Consider the following 6084-nt stretch of genomic DNA (forward strand, 5'->3'; position numbering starts at 1 on the left):
CTGTTTACACAGAACACACTGAGGCAGGGAAGCTTGGATGACAATCCTGATTCTGCAACACCCACAGCACATTTCAAACACTTCCCTGAGGTCCTTCTTGCACTGAAGGGCCCAGAACTGGACACAATATTCCAGATGTGGCCTCACCAGGGCAGAGCAGAGGGGGAGGAGAACCTCTCTCAACCTACTAACCACAGCTCTCCTAATCTACCTCAGGATGCCATTGGCCTTCTTGGCCACAAGAGCACATTGCTGGCTCATGGGCATCCTTCTGTCCACCAGGGCCCTCAGGTCCCTTCCCCCCATGCTGCTCTCCCCTTGTAAATAATCAGATGGGATTTTTCCTTCCTGATGCTTAAAGGAGGGTGTGCTTCCTTGTGCTACAACATTTTTGCTGCTTCTAGACTTTCAGAACCTTTTCCTGGTTGTTTTTGTTGTGCTTGTTAGTTTGTTTGGGTTTTTTTCCTTGTCATTGTTCGTTGGTGGCATTTTCCGTTTGGTTGTTTTGTTGGCTTGGGTTTTTGTTCTGTCTTTGTTTAAATTCTTTCCTTATTTGGTTCTTCCTTTCTGGTTTGGAAGGGGAGAGGTCGAAGCAGGGAAGGGGAAACAAAAAGATGAAGGCCAGCATCAGAGTAAGTTATTTGTTTTGAAAGGAAGGAATCAGTTTGACTATTTTTTTTGGTCACTTGCAAAGAGAAGACAAAAGCCTTTTCAGAGGGGATACAGATCATGCTTTCATTGAAGTGTTATAAAAATCAAGCCAAGAGAACAATAAAAGGCAGAAACAGGACTACATACAACAACAACAAAATTATGGAGAATCACAAAAGTTGGAAAAGATCTCGAAGATCAAGTCCAACCACAACCCCACTGCCATGACCACTCAGCTATCTCCTGCAGCACCACATCTACAGCCTACTTTTGAGCCAGCAGTGTGCCCAGGTGGCCAGGCAGGCCAATGGCATCCTGGCCTGCATCAGGAAGAGTGTGGCCAGCAGGAGCAGGGAAGTCATTGTACCCTGTGCTCAGCACTGGTTAGGCCACACCTTGAGTCCTGTGTCCAGCTCTGGGCTCCTCAATTTAAGAAGGACATTGAGGCACTTGAACGTGTCCAGAGAAGGGCAACAAGGCTGGGGAGGGGTCTGGAGCACAGACCTGTGAGGAGAGGCTGAGGGAGCTGGGGTTGCTTAGCCTGGAGAAGAGGAGACTCAGGGGTGACCTTCTTGCTGTCTACAACTACCTGAAGGGAGGTCGTAGCCAGGTGGGGGTTGGTCTCTTCTCCCAGATAACCAGCACCAGAACAAGAGGACACAGTCTCAGGCTGTGCCAGGGGAGGTTTTGGCTGGAGGTTAGGAAGAAGTTCTTCCCAGCAAAAGAGATTGGCCATTGGAATGTGCTGCCCAGGGAGGTGGTGGAGTCAGCATCCCTGGAGGTGTTTAAGAAGAGACTGGCTGGGGTGCTTGGTGCCATGGTTGAGTTGATTAGATGGTGTCGGGTGATAGGTTGGGCTTGATGATCTCGAAGGTCTTTTCCAACCTTATTGATTCTATGATTCTATGATTCTTGAACACCTCCAGGGATGGCACCACCACCACCTCCCTGAGCAGCCATTTCCAACCCCTCAGCACTCTCTCACTAAAGCATTTTTTCCTCATGTCCAACCTAAACCTCCCCTGGCACAGCTTACACCCATTTTGTCTCATCCTATTGCTCATTACTTGGGAGAAGAGACCAACACCAGCCTCACTCCAACCTCCTTTCTGGGAGTTGTAGAGAGCAATAAAGCTTCCCTTAGCTTTCTCTCATCCGTAATGAGATTCAGCTTGGGAAAGCAAAAAAAAACCTAAGGCAGCAAGAACACAGCAGATTCTCTTGTGACAGGCAGCAAAGAGTGTCAGAAGAAGCAAACAGCTGCCATCAGACTGACCACTGTGGGAAAGGCTAGGGGGAAAATGTAGGGCAGGTCAGGGCTCCCACACCACCACACAGCAAAGTAGAACCTGCTGGCTGTAAACTGCTCAGACCATAGCTGAAATAGTGTGCTGATTGTATTACAAGGCTCACTTCAGAGCCAATAAGAACAAAAAGAGAGAATCTGAGGCAACAAAGGGCACCTTGTAGAGTACATGTGCTGGGGAAATCACAAAACACAGCATCACAGAATTGTCAGGGTTGGGAGGGACCTCAAGGATCAGCCAGTTCCAACCCCCTGCCATGGGCAGGGACACCTCACACTACAGCAGGTTGCCCACAGCCACATCCAGCCTGGACTTACAAACCCCCAGGGATGAGGCTTCCACCACCTCCCTGGGCAACCACCACCCTCATGGGGAAGAACTTCTTTCTAATGTCTAATCTAAATCTCCCCTCCTCTAGCCTGGATCCATTCCCCTCAGTCCTATCACTCCCTGACACCCTACAAAGTCCCTCCCCAGCTTTCTTGCAGCCCCCTTCAGATACTGGAAGGCCACAATAAGGTCTCCTTGGAGCCTTCTCTTCTCCAGACTGAACAGCCCCAACTCTCTCAGCTTGTCCCCATAGCAGAGGAGCTCCAGCCCTCTGACCATCCTTGTGACCCTTCTCTGGACATGCTTCAGCACCCCCAGACCTTTCTATACCTTATTATCCACTGGAATACCTTAGCAGTGCCAGTGAAGTACAAGAGTATTTAAATACTGGGTATTTTAAAGCATTCAAAGTAATCAACATTTGTTTAGAAGTACCCACAAAATACTTCCCTGGTCATAGGAAAATCTTCTGCATGGTTGGAGCAAACCCAACAGGGCTGAACAGGAGAGGGTACATAAAGCATGCCTAGAAGATCAGCACCATTCTGTTCACTCCCAGGATCAAAGACTGATCCTGATTGCTGGTGATACACAAGGAAGGAGGACGGGGAAGCAGGTTCTGAGATGCAGAACTGCTGGGGTTGCACACTCAGCACCCTCAACAGGTAGCAAGGAAACACTGAGCCCAAGTCCCATACTAACTGAAGTCAGTGGCATTGTTGCCAAACCTAGGGATTACTTTTTAAGGCCAGGCTGGAATGCGGCTCTGGCAGCCTGATCTGGTGGAGTGGGATTGGAACTGGATGATCCTTGAGGTCCCTTCCAGCCCTGACGATTCTGTGATTCATACCCTCTGCAGTGGAAACCACAGAGCTGGGAAACCACAGCGTTTGGGAGACCTTACTGCTGTCTACAACTACCCTAAGGGAGGTTGTAGCCAGGAGGGGGTTCATCTCTTCTGACAGACAACCAGCACCAGAACAAGAGGACACAGCCTCAAGCTGCACCAGGGGAGGTTTAGATGTAAGGTGAGGGGAAAGTTCTTCCCAGAGAGAGTTATCAGCCATTGGAATGTGCTGCCCAGGGAGGTGGTGGAGTCACCATCCCTGGAGGTGTTCAAGAGGGGATTGGTGCTATGGTTTAGTTATCATGAGGTGTTGGGTGACAGGTTGGACTTGATGATCTTTGAGGTCTTTTCCAACCTTATTCATTCTATGATTCTATGAAACCGAGCACTGCCCAGAGCAGGCTCCTTGGGGCTGGCAGACACCTCTGAGTATAAGGAAGAACAGGGCATTGGAACTGTTGTAGAAAGCGCTAATCCCCACCAAGGAATAATCCTGCAAGGGAAAAGCTGTGTGCAGGCAAGAACAGAGGGGAGAAATTGCAAAGGCGGAGCAGGAGCCAGGCTGCAGAGAGCAGCGGCGCTCAGACCGCCGAGAGACCACTGCCGCTACCTGCTCTAACACTGCCCTCTCGTGGGAAGAAAGGGAAACAGCAGCCCTGTGCTTCCCTCTAAAACCGCTCTGAGCGATACCCAGCAGAGATCCTAGAACCACAGAACTGTTAGGGTTGGAAGGGACCTCAAAGATCATCCAGTTCCAACCCCCCTGCCATGGGCAGGGACACCTCACACTACAGCAGGTTGCCCACAGCCACATCCAGCCTGGCTGCAAACACCTCCAGGCAGGAGGCTTCCACCACCTCCCTGGGCAACCTGTGCCAGTCTTTCACCACCCTCATGGGGAACAACTTCTTCCTAACATCCAATCTGAATCTACCCATTCCTAGTTTTGTTCCATTCCCCCCAGTCCTATCACTCCCTGACACCCTACAAAGTCCCTCCCCAGCTTTCTTGTAGCCCCCTTCAGATACTGGAAGGCCACAAGAAGATCTCCTCAGAGCCTTCTCTTCTCCAGACTGAACAGCCCCAACTCCCTCAGTCTGTCCTCATAGGAGAGGAGCTCCAGCCCTCTGATCATCCTCGTGGCCCTTCTCTGGACATGTTCCAGCACCTCCAGATCCTTTCTGGACTTGATGATCCTTGAGGTCTCTTCCAACCTTATTGGTTCTATGATTCTAAGATATTCCACCCCTCTTGAGTTTCCCCTCACATGTGGTTAGAGGTGGCCTCCAGAATGAGCTGCTCCACCACCTTCCCAGGGATGGAAGTGAGGCTGACTGGTCTGTAGTTGCCTGAGTCTTCCTCCTTGCTCTCTTTGAAGACTGGAGTGACATTTAGCCCTCTTCCAGTCCTCAGGGACCTCTCCAGTTCTACATGATCTGTGTGGTATTTTCGTCACCCAGCTCTCTCAGCACTCATGGATGCACCCTATCTGGGCTCACTGTAGGAGAATTGGACTAGATGACCTTTAAAGATCCCTTCCAGACTGGGTGAGTGTGGGTTTAGTTCATCCAAGTGATCTCTAACCAATCCAAACTGACCAGTGGAGAATCTTCCCCCCTCCAGTTTTGCTCTCTTACCTCCAGTGTCTGAGATTCCTGAGGTCTTAGCAGTAAAGACTGAGGCAAAGAAGGCATTCAGTAATGCCAGCACCTCTGCACCCTCTGTCACCCTGTCTCCCACATCATTTAACAGTGGACTTCCCTTTTTCCTCTTCCTCCTTTTTCTATTGATGTATTTAAAGAAGCCCTTCCCATTATCCCTCTCTGTGGCCAGACTCAGTCCAAGAGAGCCTTGGGTTTCCTTGTGGCAGCTCCACTTGCTCTGACAGCATTTCAGCCAATTACATGTGTCACACACAGGATCACACGCAGGATGTTAGGGGTTGGAAGGGACCTCCAAAGACCATCAATTCCAAGCCCCCTGCCAGAGCAGGGCCATAGAATCCAGCACAGGTCACACAGGAACACATCCAGATGGGGCTGGAAAGTCTCCAGAGGAGGCTCCACAACCTCTCTGGGCAGCCTGTTCCAGTGCTCTGGGAGCCTCACAGTGAAGAAGTTCCTCCTCATGCTGGGGTGGAACCTCCTGTGCTGTAGTTTATACCCATTACCCCTTGTCCTATCACAGGGTGCAACTGAGCAGAGCCTGTCCCTTCCCTCTTACACCCAGCCCTCAGATATTTATTTACAGACATGTGTTAAATCCCGTGTGCATGACCCACAGCACACAAGAATAATCACCAGAGCTCAGATGACACATAGGAACTTCTCTACATGATTGATTGATGCTCATCACCACAGCCAACAGCTTGTACCATTCTGCTCTGGCAAGGGCTTTGGACTGGATGCTCATTTGTGGTCCCTTCCAACCCCTAATGTTCTGTGCTTCTGTGATTTTTGGTTGGTATTTTCTTTCACACTTCTGCTCAGGGCAGAAAACAAACCTCAGAGAAGAACTTCATCAGGGAGTTTTACCTGAGACCTTTGGGGAGGGACTTCTCAGGAAATCAGGTAGTGATAGGACTAAGGGGAATGGAATGAAGCTGGAGGTGGGGAGATTCAGGCTGGAGGTGAGGAGGAAGTTCTTCCCCATGAGAGTGGTGAAGCACTGGAATGGGTTGCCCAGGGAGGTGGTTGGGGCCCTGTCCCTGGAGGTGTTTAAGCCCAGGCTGGATGAGGCTCTGGCCTCATCTGGCAGGGGGCTTGGAACTAGATGATCCTTGTGGTCCCTTCCAACCCTGACTGATACTACAATACCTTAGGGTCCTGCTAGGTGGTAGCCTCTGCTCTTGATGTTGGAAAGGACAGGTTCCAGGCCACATAGTCCCAAACCACAATGTTCTTCACTTGTGCACTTGCTAAAGCTCAGAGACATGCTTGGTTTGAAAGC

This window comes from Melanerpes formicivorus, unplaced genomic scaffold, assembly GCF_026170545.1.
Source record: "Melanerpes formicivorus ecotype bairdi unplaced genomic scaffold, bMelFor1.0.p_v2 SCAF_54, whole genome shotgun sequence".
Lineage (NCBI taxonomy): Eukaryota > Metazoa > Chordata > Aves > Piciformes > Picidae > Melanerpes > Melanerpes formicivorus.